Source organism: Neoarius graeffei, chromosome 3, assembly GCF_027579695.1.
Source record: "Neoarius graeffei isolate fNeoGra1 chromosome 3, fNeoGra1.pri, whole genome shotgun sequence".
Taxonomy (NCBI): domain Eukaryota; kingdom Metazoa; phylum Chordata; class Actinopteri; order Siluriformes; family Ariidae; genus Neoarius; species Neoarius graeffei.
The window spans coordinates 94,511,763-94,532,143 of NC_083571.1; the positions used below are offsets into that span (position 1 = coordinate 94,511,763).

Genomic DNA, 20,381 nt, shown 5'->3' on the forward strand with positions numbered 1-20,381 from the left:
GGGCTCGAACCCAGGACCTTCTTGCTGTGAGGCGACAGCGCTAACCACTACACCACCGTGCCGCCATGTTCACACATTCTTCTGAGGAAATAACAAGTCACATTGTCATTAAAAGACGCTCTCACCTTACTTTAAAAAATTGCTATTTTATAAATCATTACTCCATCAAGTGAAGCAAGAGATCTTTTTTTCCTCTGTCCTCGATTAATCATCAGTGAGAGAGTGTTTCATATTGTTCGGTCCCAAAGGACTGGAGGGACAAGAAAGCTCTGAAAAAAAAGTGCCCAGTTCCAGTACACAAAAATAACAGAGTTTGATATGTTATCCGTTATTTCTAAACTATATTTTAAAGACCCCTAGCATGCGATAATTAGAAAAGTACACAAGTCTAGTGCATTGATAAATTTGTCTACGCATGTCAGTATGTGGGCGGCATGGTTGTGTAGTGGTTAGCGCTGTCGCCTCACAGCAAGAAGGTCCTGGGTTCGAGCCCCGGGGCCGGCGAGGGCCTTTCTGTGTGGAGCTTGCATGTTCTCCCCGTGTCCGCATGGGTTTCCTCCGGGTGCTCCGGTTTCCCCCACAGTCCAAAGACATGCAGGTTAGGTTAACTGGTGACTCTAAATTGACCGTAGGTGTGAGTGTGAATGGTTGTCTGTGTCTGTGTCAGCCCTGTGATGACCTGGTGACTTGTCCAGGGTGTACCCCACCTTTCGCCCGTAGTCAGCTGGGATAGGCTCCTGCGACCCTGTAGAAGGATAAAGCGGCTAGAGATAATGAGATGAGATGTCAGTATGTATAATTCTACAGATTAGCAGATCTGCAGATGTCAGTCAAGCAGGACAATAGTTAGGAGTGATGCACATTAGCATTCCTTTTACATTCAGACAGACAAAACTAAGCTCATTTGTTGTTTAATTAATATCCTTCTGCTAGCTTTTCTAACTCTGGCCACAACAACATTTTAGTGAGCCTGAGAGATTGGATACATTTCCATTCATCAGATATGGAAAAGAACTGCAAAAGAAAAGTACTTTTGTGGTTTAGGACAAAGAAAAAAAATGCAACAAAGTGGTTGTTCAGGCTATTAGCTGATTTCTTCCATTTGTATGGTTGGATGCTCACTTCATCACTCTTCATGCATTTATCACACTATATCCCTTATTTCACTGTTCATAAACAGTATTAAAGAAAGTATGGTATTCGGCATAAGACTCAGCTCAGTTTCAGACTGTTGCATGAATTTTCATCATGACAGCAGTTTTTAATGCATCAAGGACAAATAATCCAAGTATATGCCTTCCAAATGACTGCATCTGATGCAAAATAAATGTGGTTCTTTCCAGTCAAAGTCTGCCAATGGGTACCACAAAGATAAACCACACAAATACAAGCAAACAATAGTACATTAGCGCTTAAGTTTGGTGCACAATCATTCCAAGAGATTTTTCTGCAAAGCCTCTTAAGTACAAGTGCATATAACTGCTCACTTGCCTGCCCAATCAATTATATACATACGTAGCCTGTAGTGTCAGTCTTAATGTAGGTTTATTTCTCAGTAGGCTTTATTTAATGGTCCAAAGAAAAACAGATATTGTTTAGCATGAGTACTAAGGACGCCTGCATCCCGCAGGGAGACTGACTAATTCACCCGGGTGCAGTAATTACAGCACAGCCTGCAGCCAGAGTTCATTTCTGTCCATCATGTTCTCTTGTCTCTACCAGCATGAACTTATTCCCTGAGCATTACTTCCCTCCTTTTATTGAACTAGATATCGCCAAAGGACATGACAACCATGCCATCTAGTCACACAGTCTCACCTCTGACCAACTCAGCATTTTATCGATATAGAAAATGGGTCTGGCATTCAGCATTTAGCATGATGCACTTATGTATGTGAGCTTGTCAGTTATAACGCATTATTGCTAGTTAGGAATTAGTTACTAACACTTGACTTAACGGTTGTGTTCATAGGACTATATGATGCCTACACAAATAATTCATGATAACTGGCATAAACCTACAACAAGCCTGATTCAAACAATCATCAACACTCATAATTACTGCTTTTGTCAGTTTCGGTTTAAGTTGACTTGACACATGAATTAAGTGACAGACATTTTTTGACATGACACTTTCAGGGTTGACACAATTACAACTGATTTTGTAGCACAGTGTAATTCCAGCATACCAGAGCACATACGGTACTCATGATGATGTGACGTGAGCTTGCTTAGTGAGGTTAATTTGAAAAATGTAAGACGTGAGCATTTCCAAAGGATGCTTTGCAGTGTCACCTGAACTCAACACTTTGTTGAACATGAACATTAAAACTGCTGTATACAGTGTTTTCATAGTGAAGGTTTTTAACAATGACAATAATTTCAATGTAAGACTTCATTTGTTTTCAAAGATAGTTTCTTATTTCACCTTATAGATTATTTATGAACACTTCAGACAATATCTTGACACAACAATGACAAAGTTATATATTTTTCTGGCCCTAAAGTGTGTTTATTATTTCTGCATATATGTTTTTTCCTGCTTAAAGGTTTTTATGAATTGTCCTGAAAATGTTGACAATGACAGATATGTACAGTGTCCTCCATGATTATTGGCACCCCGTGTGAAGATTAGTAAAAAGAGTTAAGAAAAAAATCCACCTTTGGGTGAAGTTGGGTGAAACCTTTAACTTAAATAAATTCATTCAGACAAAAATAAATCCCTCATCAATAAATAATTATTTTAAAACACACACACACACACGTGCTACCCCTGGAACTTACAGTGAACACAATGTAACTGAAGCATGTTTCCCATTTAAATTGTACATTTTTTAGTTGACTGGAGTGTGTAGGAACTTTCAAGCTGTAATCCATGACTTCCTGAATAACTGGGGTACAAATATGATGTGACACAGAGGCCAAATTCCCTTAGTCACCCATCAATATGAGAAAGATAAGAGAACACACAAACCATGAGAAACGTGTTGAGCTTCATACCGTAAGTGAAGGAATGGTTATTTTAAAAAAGCTACTTGCCTGAAAATGTCCATTTCTACTGTTAGGGCAGTAATAATAAAAAAAAAAAAAGTGGACACCAATTAGAACTGTTACAAACTTGCCCGGAAGAGGAACCAAGTTTATTTTGCCCCATGTTCAATGAAAATGATAGTAAGAGAGGCAAAAAAGAAATCCTCAAGGATCACTATTGGTGAATTACAAGAAAAAGTAAAATCTTGGGGTTTCCAAGTCTCCAAAACCCACCATCAGATGCCACCTCTATGCCAACAGATTATTTGGAAGGTTTGTCAGAAAAAAAGCCTTTTGTCAGTTAACCACAAATGTAAGCACCTTAAGTTTGCAAAACGCTACTACAACTTTGACTGGAACCATGTTCTATGGTCTGATGTAACAAAAATGGAGCTTTTTGTTAATAAACACTCAAGGTGGGTTTGCTGTAAAAAGAATAGCTATAATGAAAAGAACCCAATCCCAAATCCCAACTGTAAAATATGGTGGAGGCTCTGTGATGTTGTGGGGCTGTTTTTCCTCCAAAGGCCCCGGAAACCTTGTTAGGGTACATGGCATCATGGACTCCATGAAATACCAGGACAATTTAAATCAAAATCTTGCTGCCTCTGCCAGGAACCTAAAACCGGGTCATCATTGGATCATCCAACAGGACAATGATCTGAAGTATATGTCCAAATCAACACAAAAATGGTTAGCTGACCACAGAATCAAGCTTGTGCCATGGCCATCTCAGTCCCCTGACCTGAACCCCATTGAAAACCTGTGGGGTGAGCTAAAGAGGAGAGAGCACAAGAGAGGACCATAGACCCTGGATGATCTGGAGAGGTTCTGTAAAGAGGAATGGTCTCAGACACCCTGCTCTGTATCTCCAACCTTATAAAATATGCTAGAGGACAGATTCAGCACTGCTTTACTGACAAAGGAAGGTTATACAAAGTATTAAATGTAGGGGTACTAATAATAGTGGCATTTGTGTTTTTGTTGTAAATAATTATTTCTTGATGAGGGATTTGTTTTTCTCTGAATACATTTATTTCAATTAAAGGTGGGGTACGAGATTTTTTTCGGGAGTATTTTTTACCATATTGCTTGAAAAGCTCCTCACACCCATGTTGCAAGCAGTACAATAGAAGGTTTGACCCAAAAACGAAATATTTTAATCCAGTCTACAGTGTAAAATAAAGGAAAAACGCCATCCAATCCTATCGAGGTACCACCTCAAAATGATTGGATACTGACACGTCAATCAGACTGAAGCCCGCGAGCAGCCCGTCCCTTCTGTGTGTGTGTGTGTGAGAGAGAGCGAGCAGCCCCTCCCCCAACCCGCGCTCTGCGAGCAGAGTGTCACACAGAAAGCGCAGGATTTTCTCAGTGCGCTCCCTCCAAACAACGGGGATTCACATGAAAACGGAAGGAGATATTCACAAAATTCTTTCACAGTGAGTGCCACAAGGCTCTCCTGAACACACTGATGTAATTTTTTTGTCTGTAGTGTAAAAAATTAGGTCACTAGAGTGAGTTAAAAACGAGTGACTTTTCTGCCAAGTTTATAATGGGAGTCTATGGGGCTGCGCGGCTGTCCTCTCCTCACTTTCAGGCTTCTCATTCAAAAACTGCAAGTCCTATCGTGTAGGTAGACACATTGTGTGAATCAGGACAAGTGTGGCTACTACTTTTGAGAAAATTATGTGTGTGGAATGAAAATTGGGGCTGAAAACACAGTTTAAATGAGAAAGTTTGAGCTATTTTTTCAAGCTCTCTACACTCTAACTTAACGAGCTCCGCTGGTGTGTAACGCAATAGACACCCATTATAAAGGCTGACTTTCTCAGGCTTTATAAGGGGGAGGGGGTGGAGACGCGGGGGGGTGGGAGCATGGCGAGGGCGGGCGTGTTTCTTTTCAAAATATGGCTTGCGGGAACCGTTATTCCAAAATCTCGTACCCCACCTTTAAAAGGTTGGATTTTTCTCATTTTTTCAGTGTGAGATGAAGGTACTTCACCAAAAGGTAGATTTTTTTCTAACCATTGTTGCTAACCATTTTTACAAGGGGTGCCAATAATCATGGAGGGCACTGTACATAATTTTATTTAGCCTTAAGTAAGATAAGTTTAATTTCATTAAATATAGGATTGTTATGAATACTAACAACAATGCCATTAGACTGTAATAACAGAGTTATGAATATTTCTCCAATGTTAAATTAAATTTTCAGGGCTGGTGACATCACCAGTATGCTGGTATAACCACCTGTTAGAATAAGCCTTTAATAATATTTATATAGGTTTGTATTAGTTGTCACTGAAGTTTTATGAACTGTATGTGTCATGAAGCTGTATGAGCACTGCCCTTAAGTAATGTGTTACCAGTGATGTGATCTTGGTCAGTACCTCATAAGTACATGGCAAACTATGGCTTAGTGTGTTATTGTGTGTTTGTTATTGGGCTGCTGATGTTATGCTCAGATTACAGAGTACATGCTTTACAGGCATTTGGTCAAAGATGGTTTTATATCAGGGGTGTAGGAGTCACTGCAATGCACTTAAGCAGAGTAAGCAAGGTCATTAAAGTTGGAGTATATAATCACTCAGCTCAGTTTGACCTTTGAGTGCAGATTACCGGTAGGCTCTACAGCAGCTGAAACAACTATTGCACAAGATCCATTATACAAAATCACTCAACCTAGAGGGAAAGCACTGGCATAGACTGGAGATTCCTCAGACATACTATACAATGTGTAAAAACACTAATCTCACTGGGGCGCTATGATTGTGCTTTTAAGGAGCTTGTGTAGCAAACTTGATTCATAGAATGCTGTGAAAATTATATTAAAAAGCTCAAAATGTTTGTGATGTAAAGCAGGGGTTCTCAACCTTTTCTACTTTAAGGCCCACCTATTCATACTTGTAACAAGTTGGGGGCCATTAAAAAAAATCCCCAATTATTTTGGCTCATCTATTCTATTAGAATCTAATAATCTATTGTAAAGTGTATTAATGGGATGCAACATCACACCCTGTTACAGATGGGAGCCCAGGAATTAAATAAATGCAGTAAAACAAACTGTTTTTAATCGTAGGTATTGCATTTAAAACTGTATGAATGTACCAGAAGCCAACATAAAACCATGCACGCAGGGCATTCTCAGTCAAAAGGGGTTAATGATCCAAAAGTGAAGTCTGGTCCATTAACACAAGAACTTATTGCCATGTTTGTGTACAGCACACAAGCAAGTTATTAAAACCAAGAAGTGCACTCAGAAGAAGTGGATATAGGAGCCACTCAATGGGATAGATCCTTACATGTTAACAAAGTAGGATTTTTTTTCCTTTGAGTTGGAAAATCATCCATCCATTGATTTCCCCGACATCTCAAACTACCTCGTGCTGCAGACATCGTTCTACACGGACAAACAGATGAAACCTGGGAGAGCACGGAGGCATACAACTTTTTATATGGGGCTGGGTTAAAGATCTGGGGATTAGGACACTACAAGATAAATCCTGTATCATTTATGCCCAGGTAAGTAGCACTTTTGGGCTCTTTATACGCATCTTCACGATGATTGCTAAGACACTACAAGTTTTATTATCGGGAATAAACAAACCACAGCCGCTCGATTCTCAATCCTCCCTGCTCTTCTCTTCCAGGTAAATCATTCACAAAGATCCACAGAAACCCCTTTAAAGATCTGGGTATTATAGGTATTATATACCTGTTAGTTTACAATATGGGGACCACGATCAAACAGTAAACAAAAACACATCTGAGGACTTAAGTGTCTTCTGAACTTCATGAAAACATCATGAAATAACAGAAAATGGTGAGAAAAGTAATTTGCAAATCCAATCAAAATAAATCAGAGGAATTTATAAACCTTTTGCAAAGTGAGCACTGCAAACTCGAGTGTTCTTTGACTTGGCTCCCTTTGATCGCAGCAAAAGGTTCAAGAGCCACCTTTCTCATCGTGTTTTGGTAAAATCCTTTGCTCTTTCACCCTTCATGGGGAACCCAGAAGAAACTTTTTATCAGTTTCATGGTTTGTTCAATTTGAGCAGCCCAAAACAACGCAACCTTAGGTGATTTTAACAACTAGCAAGGCGCTCCAGCAACAGTAATGCTTTGTGAACAGTGAACTTAGCTGACCACCACTTCATGCCTTGCATCTCTAATGAGGCAGATGTGATGTCAGATGCAACCCAGCAACTGTACCAAAAAAATTAGCTTCAACTTTTTAAAAAAGTGCAGCCCACTAGATGGCGCTTCGCGGCCCACTAATGGGCCATGGCCCAGTGGTTGAGAAACGCTGATGTAAAACACTTATTCTACACTATTTATATAGTGTACTGTCTTTCCATTTTCTATATTCACACCAAGCTTCTCCTGACAGTGAAGAACTCCCTGTACTGTACTGTGTTTTGCTCTGTTTATTAAACCAATAAGTTCCAACCTATATCCTGCTCTCTGTAATTCCACAAACAAGCTCTCTCCCCTATAAATGCACACACACCCCATTAACCACATCATCTCTATCTGCAACACAACACAGATCGATATGTAGCATCGACATACCACTTAGACCCTAAGGCTAAAAATTGCCTAACCCAGCATCTCTAGTCGTCTCTATTCTTCAGTGCACTTCCTTTGGCTTCCTCAGGCTCATCTGTCTCATTCTGTCCAATAACCCCAATGTCTCTAGCGACAACTTCCACACCACATCGCAACAAATTCCTACACACATACCACATGGATAGGGTAAATCGAAACGTGAGCAAATGTACAAGGCAGGTTAGATAAAAGACTGCAAGCTCTCTAAGGCTCCAGTGTCAAGATAGTCAAATTGCCTACTGCTAAAAGAGTGGTTCCATTTATTTGCAGCAAAAAAAAAAAAAAGATTGGTATCTATTTACAAACGTGGGCTGTCTTAACACAGTACAAAGAAAAATTTAGTTTCTAGAACACACTGACAGGTTTAAAATTTGTTTAAAAGTAGTTTAATTAAAAAAAGCAACTTTATCAGTATTAGTAATGGAAAAAATAGAAAAGACAACAGCAGCTATTAAACACTGCGTAGAACAAATAGAATGTATACATAAGTCCAAGTCCCTTTATCCACGTCATTAAAAAAGTATTATAATTAAATTTCAAAAAAGTGAATTTATTGCTTCAAATTAAGTAAGGGAACTCAGCAAATCTTGTTGTAGGTAATATTTTTTGGCCTAAGGTCAGACACTGTATTGCTGCTCCAGTGTAGGAGGTAACCAGCAGTCTGAGAGTTTCTCTATAAACCAAGAGCTTATGAGTTTGAACAGCGATGGCTGGTCGGGATATTACATGGGAGGGATAAAATCTAATATCTATCAATAGCTCCATTAGATTTGAGCAAAGCATTGTATCACAACAATTTCATAGATGGTCTAATAAGAATGATACAGGGAGAACTATTACATACACACACTTGTGCAGTTGCAGTAGTGACTTCTATTTATTTAAGTGTTTTGTGTCTATAATGACCTACTGGGTTCATGCCATGTTTCTTCTGAATACTAATGTGGTGAACAGAAAAGCTGTGACACTTTCATTCAAACCAATAAACACAAAACTTATGTTTCTGTTGTCTGTCTTTTTGTCCATTTAGTCCATTTACTTTTTGTTTCTCCTCTACTTTATGGAAAAAAAGAAGACTAAATAATCCACCTCATGTGCTTTCATTACATTCATCACTGTACATTATATACAAACTGAAAAATATTAGCCCAAATGAAGATCAAATCTGTTTCACTCTGTGTACACATCTGACTTGACTATCACTGATTGGATGCATAAATCTAAAGTCCATCCATCCATCCATTAGCCATAACTGCTTATCCTGTGCAGGGTCGCGGGCAAGCTGGAGCCTATCCCAGCTGACAATGGGTGAGAGGCGGGGTACACCCTGAACAAGTCACCAGATCATCACAGGACTGACACGTAAAGACAAACAACCATTCACACTCACATTCACACCTACCGTCAATTTAGAGCCACCAATTAGCCTAAGGCCAAGTTTACATTAGACCGTATCTGTCTCGTTTTCTTCACGGATGCACTGTCCATTCACATTAAAATGCCGGGAAACGGGAATCCGCCAGGGCCCACGTATTCAATCCAGTTCGTGTCTGGTCCGGTGCTGTGTAAACATTGAGGATACGCGGATACGCGGATACGCTGTGCTGAGCTCTAGCTGACGTCGTCATTGGACAACGTCACTGTGACATCCACCTTCCTGATTCGCTGGCGTTGGTCATGTGACACGACTGCTGAAAAACGGCGCGGACTTCCGCCTTTGTATCACTTTTCATTAAAGAGTATAAAAGTATGAAAATACTGCAAATACTGATGCAAATACTGCCCATTGTGTAGTTATGATTGTCTTTAGGCTTGCCATCCTTCCACTTGCAAGTGGTGAGTGACTTGCGCATGCCCGATATGCACTGGGATCACACACACAGCGGCTCAGTCCCGAATCACTGCTCGTGCACTTCACTCGCGCGCTCTGTGAGCTGTGCAGGGCCGGGGAGTGCGCACCCTCCAGAGGGCACTCGCTGTTCAGGGCGGAGTGATTTGGAGCGCAGGATGCCTGCGGAGCCGAGCCACTGAGGAGAAATTTACACATTACACATTTACACATTTCAACTTACATGCCGTCTAATTAGTCATGTGATTAGCGTATCCATGTATTGGCGTTGCTGTGTGCACGCGAATCGTGTATTGGCGTTACTGTGTGCACGCTAATCGTTTTTAAAAACGTTAATCTGATGATCCGCTGATACGGTCTAATGTAAACCCCACCCAACTTACATGTTTTTGGACTGTGGGGGAAACCGGAGCAAACCCACGCAGACACAGGGAGAACATGCAAACTCCACACAGAAAGGCCCTCGTCAGCCACTGGGCTCAAACCCAGAACCTTCTTGTTCTAAAGCGACAGTACTAACCACTACACCACCGTGCTGGCCAATACCAAAAATAAAACCTTATATTGATGTATTTTATCCTTGAAAGACAAGGGAGCTTAACCCAACCAGCACCTTTACCAGTCTCCCCAGGGTTTGAAACAGTGAATGCTGCACCACATTTATATCAACCTGCTGCACTTACTGAAAAAGATTTTGTTTTTAATCTTAATGTTCATATTGAATAGTCCAATTATTGTGTGTCCTTGGAAAAAAAATACACTGCCTGGCCAAAAAAAAAAAAAAAAAAAAGTCACCATTTGGATTTAAATAATCGAATACTTAAGAGTGTTTGATTGGCTAATTACTGCAGTGATTAATGTTTCAGCTGGCAACAATTCTTTTAACCCTAACTGATGCAGTGAGTAGCTTCTCATTTCTTAAACAACCATGTTGGAAAACACATCCTGTGGTTGTGAAAAAGATGATACTGTTTCAGAAGGTCAAATTACTGGCCTTCATCAACCAAAGAAAACAACTAAGTTACTGAAATTACTGGAATTGGGTTAAAAGCTGGCCAACACGTTTTTAAAACCTGGAAGGATAGTGGTGAACTGTCAACTTGAGGAAGACATGTGGTCAGAAAAAAATCTTAGACCATGATCGGAGATCACTTAAACGCTTGGTGAAGTCAAACCATAAAAATTTGGGAGCAGAACTCACAGCTATGTTTAATAGTGAAAGTAAGAGCATTTCCACATGCACAATGCAATGAGAACTTACAGGATTGGGACTAAACAGCTGTGTTTCCATAAGAAAATCACATGTTAGTGAGGATAATCAGAAGAAAAGGCTTCAATTTGCTAGGGAACAAAGATTGGACTGTGGAGTAATGGAAAAAGGTCATGTGGTCTGATGAGTCCATATTTACCCTATTCCTGAGTCATGGGTGTGTCAGGGTAAGAAGGGAAGTACATGGAGCGATGTACCTATTATGCATCGTGGCCACTGTACAGGACTCTGGAGGCAGAATTATGATCTGGGGTTGCTTCAGTTGGCGATAAAATAATGATCAACTGAAGTTAGCTGATGACCTGAATGTACTGAATGACCAGGTTACTCCATCAATGGATTTTTTTTTCTTCCCTGATGGCATGGATATAAAATTAGGGCTCAAATTGTGAAAGAGTGGTTCAGGGAGCATGAAGAATCATTTGCACACATGAATTGGCCACCACAGAGTCCTGACATTAACCATTGAAAGTCTTTGGGGTATGCTGGAGAAGACATTACAGAGTTGTTCAACTTTCCCATTGTCAATACAAGATCTCAGTGAAAAAATGAATGCGCCTCTGGGTGGAAATAAATGTTGTGACATTACATAAGGTTGATGAAACAATGCAACAGCAAATGTACGCTGTAATAAAAGTTAAAGGTGGTCCAACAAAATATTAGAGTGTGTGACTTTTTTTGGCTGAACAGTGTACATTTACTAGTGCATCTCAAACAATTAGAATTTTGTGAAAAAGTTCAATGTTTTCCATCAGTTATTTAAAAAAGTGAAAAATTTTATATATTCTAGACTCATTGCGCATGAACTAAAATGTTTCAGTCATTTATCTATTTTAATTTTGATAATTATGGCCTACAGCACAAAAAAACATCTCAAAATATGAGAACATTTCATTTTGAGTTTCAGTAAAACAGTACAGTGTATCTCTCGGTCTAGTTCAGTTCACACAACCACAATCATGGCGGAAGACTGCTGACTTGACAGTTGTCCAGAAGACGATCATCAACACCCTCCACAAGCCGGGTACACCACAGTAGGTCATTGCTGAAAAGGCTGGCTGGAAAAGGTGCACAAGCAACACGGATGACCACAGTCTTGCGAGGATTGTCAAGAAAAGTTGATTCAAGAACTCGAGAGAGCTTCACAAGGAGTGGACTGAGGCTGGTGTCAATGCATCAAGAGCCACAACACACAGATGTCTTCAGGAAAGGGGTTACAACTGTCACATTCCTAATATCAAGCAACCACTGAACCAGAGACAACATCTAAAGCATCTTACGTGGACTAAAGAGAGAAAGAACTGGACTGTTGCTCAGTGGTCCAAAGTTCTCTTTTCAGATGAAAGTAAATTTTGCATTTCATTTGGAAATCAAGGTCATAGAGTCTTGGAGGAAGAGTGAAGAGGCACACAATCCAAAGTGTTTGAAGTCCAGTGTGAAGTTTACACAGTCTGTGATGATTTGGGGTGCCATGTCATTTGCTGGTGTTGGTCCACTGTGTTTTATCAAGTCCAAAGTCAATACAGCCATCTACGAGGAGATTTCAGAGCACTTCATGCTTCCATCTGCTGACAAGCTTTATGGAGACGCCGATTTCCTTTTCCAGCAGGACTTAGCACTTGCCCACAGTGCCAAAACTACCACCAAATGGTTTGCTGACCATGATATTACCATGCTTGATTGTCCAAGCCAACTTGGCTGACCTGAACCCCATCAAGAATCTATGGGGTATTGTCAAGAGGAAGATGAGAAACACCCGACCCAAAAATACAGACGAGCTGAAGGCCACTATCAAAGCAACCTGGGCTTCAATAACACCTCAGCAGTGCCACAGGCTGATCACCTCCATGCCACGCCACATTGTTGCAGTAGTTTGTGGTAAAGGAGCCCCAACCAAGTACTGAGTGTGTAAATGAACATACGTTTCAGAAGTTGGACATTTCTGTATTGTAAATCTTTTTTTTTTTTTGACTGATCTTAGGAAATATTCTAATAATTTGAGAAACCGGATTTCTGATTTGCATGAGCTATAAGCCATAATCATCAAAATTAAAATGAAAAAAGGCTTGAAATATTTCACTTTATGTGTAATGAATACATAATATTTGAAAGTTTACCTTTTTGAATTAAATTATGAAAAAATTTACTTTTTTATGATATTCTAATTGTTTGAGATGTACTGGTAAAATATTTATTTTGTATACAGAGCATAAACCTAGATGTCAAATTCACAAACAGTTATGCTTATGCCTTAGTTCAGAACAGATTTACACACCTGCTATGAATCATCACAAACAACACACACATCTTTATGTGTTATCTAGCACACATACTCATGTATGTGGAAGACGGTAGATAGTGCTTTAGTGAAAAAATGTGGTTGGCTGTCTTCATGTGTCCCAGAAGAAGCTTGTGTTAGACTTCACCATCCTCAATTAGCAGCTGTTGTATAATAAGGGTAGATGATGGGTGTTAATTCGCAGATGACCAAAACAGGGGAGAAAAAATGGAGGGGAAACTGGTGACACCAACATATTTTTATGAACTGAGGTAAGGTGGGGATGGGGTTCCTTGTGTTACATCTTGAATTCTGCACATCATCCCTTTTGCAAAGCCCAACCTCAGCTACTACACAGGCCTGCATGAAATGAGATTTTAATTTTCTATTCACAAGTAATTTTCAAGTAAAAGCTAAGCAAATATCACAAAACTAAAACTTTGCTGACTTTAAATTAAGCCATTTTCTCCAGTTAGGTCAGGCCCTCTGTAATTTATCCTGATGCTCTATTTCTGCTTGGTGCTTTCTGTACTTGTGACCCACCTTCTGCTGTTGTGGATGGTCCCACACGGATACTCTGAACTTCTCATAAACAGTTTAAGATGCGATCCTGTTTCAGTGGATAATCTTCAGAGGATACTGTAGATTTGTGCCTTCTAAGAACTGCTGCCATAATCTTTACTGTCCAGTGCTCATCCCAGGACTCCTATCCACAATATGCTCATACTGCACATCTTTTGAGGACTGTTTGCCTTTACTTTTCTAAAGCTGTATACTGTAATGATTATGGGTTATCTTTGGAGTCTGGTTCCTCTTAAAGTTTCTTTCTATACCATCTCAGGAAGTGTTTCCTTAATGCTGTTGCCTTTGGCTTGCTCATTAAGAATCTGAATCTATATCAAATTTATGTAAAGCTGCTTTACGATATTGTCTATTGTTAACAGTGCTATAGAAATAAAATTAACTTGAATCACAACTCAGTTTTAAATATACAGTGCCCTCCATGATTATTGGCACCCCCTGTACAGATTAGTGAAAAGGGTTAGGAAAAAAAATCCAAATTTTGGTGAAGTAGCTTCATCTCACTTTGGAAAAAAAAAAAAGAGAAAAAGCCAACCTTTAATTGAAATTCATTTGTTCAGAGATTTTAAAAAAATCCATCATAAAGAAATTATTATTTTCAACAAAAACACATGCGCCACTATTATTAGCACCCGTGCATTTAATACTTTGTATAACCTCCCTTTGCCAGTAAAACAGCATTGAGTTTCTTCTATAACATTTTATAAGGTTGGAGACACAGAGCAGGGTGTCTGAGACCATTCCTCTTTACAGAACCTCTCCAGAACATCCAGGGTCCTCGGCCCTCTTTTGTGCTCTCTCCTCTTCAGCTCGCCCCACAGGTTTTCAATGGGGTTCAGGTCAGGGGACTGAGATGGCCATGCCACAAGCTTGATTCTGTGTTCAGTTCACCATTTTTGTGTTGATTTGAACATATACTTCAGATCATTGTCCTGTTGGACGATCCAATGATGACCCAGTTTTAGGTTCCTGGCAGAGGCAGCAAGAATTTGATTTAAAATGTCTTGGTATTTCATGGAGTCCATGATGCCATGAACCTAACAAGGTTTTCAGGGCCTCGAGAGGAAAAACAGCAACAAAACATCACAGAACTTCCGCTATATTTTGCAGCTGGGATTGGATTCTTTTCATTATAGCATCGTTATTTTTATACCAAACCCACCTTGAGTGTTTATTGCCAAAAAGCTCCATTTTTGTTTCATCAGACCATAGAACATGGTTCCAGTCAAAGTTGTAGTAGCATTTCACAAACTTCAGGTGCTTACGTTTGTGGTTAACTGACAGAAAAAGCTTTTTTCTGACATACCTTCCAAATAATCTGTTGGCATGGAGGTGGAGTCTGATGGTGGTTTTGGAGACTTGGAAACCCCAAGATTTTACTTTTTCTTGTAATTCACCAACTGTGATCCTTGAGGATTTTTTTTCCCTTTCTTACCATCCTCCTCACTGAACATAGGGGCAAAATAAACTTGGGTTCTCTTCCAGGCAAGTTTGTAACAGTTCCAGTTGGTGACCACTTTTTTTTTAACTATTGCCCTAACAGTAGAAATGGACATTTTCAGAGGAGTAACTTTTTTATATAGCCATTCCTTGACTTATGAAGGTGAACACACTTTTTTTTTTTCCTCCATGCTCTCACGGAAGGCCGTCGCATCTCTGCTCTCCTCTCCTCTCCTTTTTTTTCCTGCTTGTGCTCTTTGTTCGTCTCGTCTGCCTATACTTTTTTTTTTGAGAGAGAGACTCTCTCCACATTGAATTTCTAAACTAAAAAAGCATGGATTTGATAAACTGGTCTCCCAACGAAATTGACACAGTTTCTGGGTTCGGGGGAACCCACCTGTCCTGCCGGAACGTCTGTGGAGGACATTGAAGATATCTACCTATTCTGAACCATGATTACAGGACTTTTGCTGATTGGATTAGGCATTGCCCTGGTATATCGAGGAAATCAGACAACGGTGACAGCTGTTCAAAGCCCCACAAAGCGGCCCGATATGATTGGAGTGGTGGGCAAAGCTGTTTGCACTTGGACTGTGGACATTCAGAACTTTAACCACAAAATGGTTGTTATCTTGGAGCAGCTTTCAGCTTTGCAAGGAATACGTATTTCGGAGACCAAATGGAATTGAATTGAACAGAATGGATGAAATGGACAGATATGGACGAGTGGTGTGGACGTGTAAAGACTGCGTCTGTTTGAAAGACTAAACAATCTCTATCTTATCGACATTCGACTCCCTGAACAGCACTGGCCTTGATCAAGGCTGTTGCTGGGTAACATTTCCCCCAGAAGGTCACTGCTGGGAGACACTCTCGCATTCCTTCCCCAATTTTCCACGGTCGCAGTTTTTCACCCCCAGTGTGACAAGCGGGTGCGTGACCAGCGCCGTTTGCATGGCTGCAGGAGCGGACGGCTGCTTGCTTGCGCTGGGTTACCTCTACCTCCTCCCCTCCCCTCCTACCCCCTTACCCCTTCCCCCCCACCCCTGATTACCCCCTCCTTCCCCCCTTTCCCCCCCTCAAGTCCCATGTTTCAAAGTGTACTTGTGTTATTGTGTGCTTTTGCGGAGGTTTTTAAATGTTCCCACACTGTACTCCTGATAGGAGCATAGTGGGGGGGGGTGTTCTTTTTTCTTCATCTTTCCTTTTTTTTCTTTTCTTTTTCTTTTATCCCTGTCTTGTTCCCCCTCTGTAAGGACAGGTTGATGGTCAATTTCACTGGTAACAGCGACAATAAAGGGTTCATTCATCATCATTCTCCCTCATTTGGTTTGTGTGTTCTCTTATCTTTCTCATGTTGATGGATGACTAAGGGAATTTGGCCTCTGTGTCACCTCATATTTGTACCCAGTTAATCAGAAAGTCATGAATTACAGCTTGAAAGTTCCTACACACTCCCATCAACTCAAAAATGTACAATAAAAATGGAAAATGTGCTTCAGTTACATTGTGAAGCTACTTCACCAAAAGGTGGATTTTTTCTAACCCTCATTATACATACATTTTATTAATCTTTACAAGGGTGCAAATAATCAGGAAGGGAACTGCATATTAGACAATATATTAAATTTATATTTTTCAATGTCAGACATCTAAACCAAATGTTCATGGCCTGCTTCTATTGCAATACCAGTGGGATGAACAGATTCCCCATTTCTTAATCTTCTGATAGCAAAATTATACCTCTCACTTGAAATGAAGGAATATAATGATACACTGTGTAATATGTGCCATTCACTCTCTATGCCTGCCATGATGTATGTATAATGAGGAAATTTTTCTTCTGCTGTTGATGGCTGCATAGTGGGAAGATAAGGCGTAGGTGCAAATGTTAAATTGTTAAATGAAGAGGGACAGATGATAATCACATGTGCATAGATATGGTAAACTGTGCAGCATGATGTAAGATTATGCTTGTATTTTATGTAGTTCCTTTTTTTTCCATCACAGTTTCACATGCTTGTCATGCATTTATCTCATCATCTCTAGCCGCTTTATCCTGTTCTACAGGGTCACAGGCAAGCTGGAGCCTATCCCAGCTGACTACGGGCGAAAGGCAGGATACACCCTGGACAAGTCTCCAGGTCATCACAGGGCTGACACATAGACACAGACAACCATTCACACTCGCACCTACAGTCAATTTAGAGTCACCAGTTAACCTAACCTGGGGGAAACCGGAGTACCCGGAGGAAACGCACGCGGACACGGGGAGAACATGCAAACTCTGCACAGAAAGGCCCTCGCCGGCCACGGGGCTCGAACCTGGACCTTCTTGCTGTGAGGCGACAACGCTAACCACTACACCACCATGCCGCCCGTCATGCATTTATATATTTTCAAAATTCAACCTAGCTCTATGGATGCCCTTTTAGCTCACTGTACTTACTGGTGATTTTCCTGTTCTAGTGAATCTGACAAAGGTAAGACAAAGGTCCTTCTGAGCAGGAGGTGGCATGGGGCTTCATGACATGGATAATTGGAAATGGAGTGGGTGATGTTAACAAGTCCATATGGAGAGGTGGGGCAGGATCTTTAATTAGCCAAGCTATGTCCTAGTCTTCTGGCCAGATCAATGCTTCGACTAACAGGAAATGTATCACTGTTGGGCACCAAATTAACAAGCCTACACTACCGTTGATTTATGAATGCTACCAAGTTATTGACTGAAAGGAAACACACCAAAAAGACTGCATGCTCTCCTGGGCAGTTCTCATCTCATTCTCATTATCTCTAGCTGCTTTATCCTTCTACAGGGTCGCAGGCAAGCTGGAGCCTATCCCAGCTGACTACGGGCGAAAGGCGGGGTACACCCTGGACAAGTCGCCAGGTCATCACAGGGCTGACACAGACACCCATTCACACTCACACCTACGGTCAATTTAGAGTCACCAGTTAACCTAACCTGCATGTCTTTGGACTGTGGGGGAAACCGGAGCACCCGGAGGAAACCCACGCGGACACGGGGAGAACATGCAAACTCCACACAGAAAGGCCCTCGCCGGCCCCGGGGCTCGAACCCAGGACCTTCTTGCTGTGAGGCGACAGCGCTAACCACTACACCACCGTGCCGCCTGGGCAGTTCTTAGACAATGAAATTCATGCAACTGTCTCTCCAAATTTGATGTACTAACTAGATAAACCCACATAACACTGACTCATATATAAAACAAGAAATGGCTTCTGTTACACCTTCCATCTCCTTGAATATCAATCACTTCTATACTTCCAAATTACAATAATCAGGAATAAATCTCAGGGCCAGTCATATTCTACAGTGCTCGTGATTGTTCCCAAAAGAGCCAGCAGAAACACTGATGGCCTGATGAGCATTTTCATCACTACAGTTAAGGTGCAGACCTGTACAGCCGAGTCCAATCAGTTCAAATACAGCTTAACTTGGTGAGACAGCACAAGCAAGTTAGACGAAGGGACAGAGAGAGAAGGAGAAAATTGAAAGAGAGAGAAGGTGAACAATAGGGATGAGATGAGTGATGGAGCAGAAAGAGTCAATTTGGCCAGAGAAAGGACACTTGGAGAGAATAGACAATGGTTTAAAAATAGAAAAATGAAAGGCAAAAAAGCAAAAGAATGAGGGAAAGACAGAAAGATAATTAAATTTGCACAAGGACCTATATAGTAGGTTTTATCCAGATTAGTGATTTTGGAAGTGGAGGAATGTAACCAACACCTGGTAATGATTGCCTAACCTAGACTGTGTGAACATAGAGGAGGTTTTTCCCTAAACAAGATGATAATAATAATAATAATAATAATAATAATAATAATAATAATAATAATACATCTCTGAGCAGGTTGTACAATTTTCTTAAATGGTTTACTGCCAAGCCTCTGACTATTGAAATTTCAGAGGATTTGATTATTCAGTCACTCAGCAAAGCCTAAAACAAAGCTAATTAAACGATAGCAAGCTGGTCTAAAAATGTAGCATGCCAACAGCGGTTCAGTTTTTAAATGAACATGAATGTGTTCTTCACTAACAGCCAGTGCTGCTTCCAGGCTATTCCTAACAGTCCATTGTAAGGCAATCTGTCTGCGAATTTGACCAACAGATACCTGTGTTCTGTTAACATATAGAGGAAGTACATAAAACATCTGTAACCAACTGTGACCCCAGTATATGTATTTGCAATTCCCTTAGACCTGGATCTTTCCTTTCTATTAATTACAGTTTGGTCTCGCCAACTGTATTCTCCTTAGTTTTCAATGAGAGAATTGCCTTGGCATTATCGATGCATCCATGGATGGAAGCACCCATTCTCTATAATGTAATCTCAAGGCAGGCTTGTAGTACTCGAGTCCAGGACTCTGACTCAAGTCCGACTCATGCCTTAATTTTAAGGACTCGTGACTCAACTTGGACATGAGCACTGATGACTTAGACTCGGACATTAACTGCATTCGGACTTGTGAATTGGAGACGAGGACTCAGATTTTTTCTTTATTTTTTGTACCATGCCATAATAACTTGCCATAAGATATTTATATCTACATTAATTTTTATATTAATTTTGTGCAAGAGAATGCACATTCACCTGTTCATACATCATGTTCAGGAACAAACTAATGTTAATGGCGCTAAAATGCCTGGAGAGAAGCCCCTAGGATTGTCCGCTTTGCTTATACAGACTTCTCGCGCAGTGGGGAAAAATGCACTGCTATGTGTTCCATATGTTGAAGAACTATCAAAGAGACGACGGGGACAACCTCGAACTTCAATTTGGCAAGAGTACACCCAGAGAAGTAAGTGACACACTATGTTCATTGCTCTGTTGATAGCGGGGCTTGCTTGCTGACCTAGCTAGTGTTAACCCTCTCTCATGTTATTTACCTTGATAGCGGGGCTTGCTGAGTGATGAACAAGTTGTTTATTTGTAGCCTATTAACTAAAATGGGGCAGTCAAGCAGTAACGTTAGTCCAACACAGTAGCAAAGACGGTTTCACATAAAGGCAGCAACAGCCACCATCAAATGGTGCGGTTGGAGTCTTGTTCCTAGACTCGACTCGGATCAATAGTGGACTCGACTCGGACCCGATTCGAAATTTTCTTTAATGACTTGGATTTGACTCGGACTTGAACACTGGGGACTCAAGACTGGACTCGAAATCAGGGTTTAGTGACTCGACTACAACGTTGCCTCGAGGTTGCCTGGAGCACAGAGCATCACACTCCTCCTTACTCCGTACACATACCATCCTCCTTACCCTTTGCTTGCATTAAAATGTAATGCAGCTCCAG

The 20,381-nt window shown here is 40.7% G+C and overlaps 1 protein-coding gene across 1 annotated transcript in view; it reads right to left on the bottom strand.

Annotated features, from left to right (window-relative positions):
* Positions 1-20,381, bottom strand: part of kcnh5a (potassium voltage-gated channel, subfamily H (eag-related), member 5a) — a 213,085-nt gene that overhangs the window by 107,194 nt on the left and 85,510 nt on the right. The gene's annotated exons all lie outside the window — the stretch shown is intronic.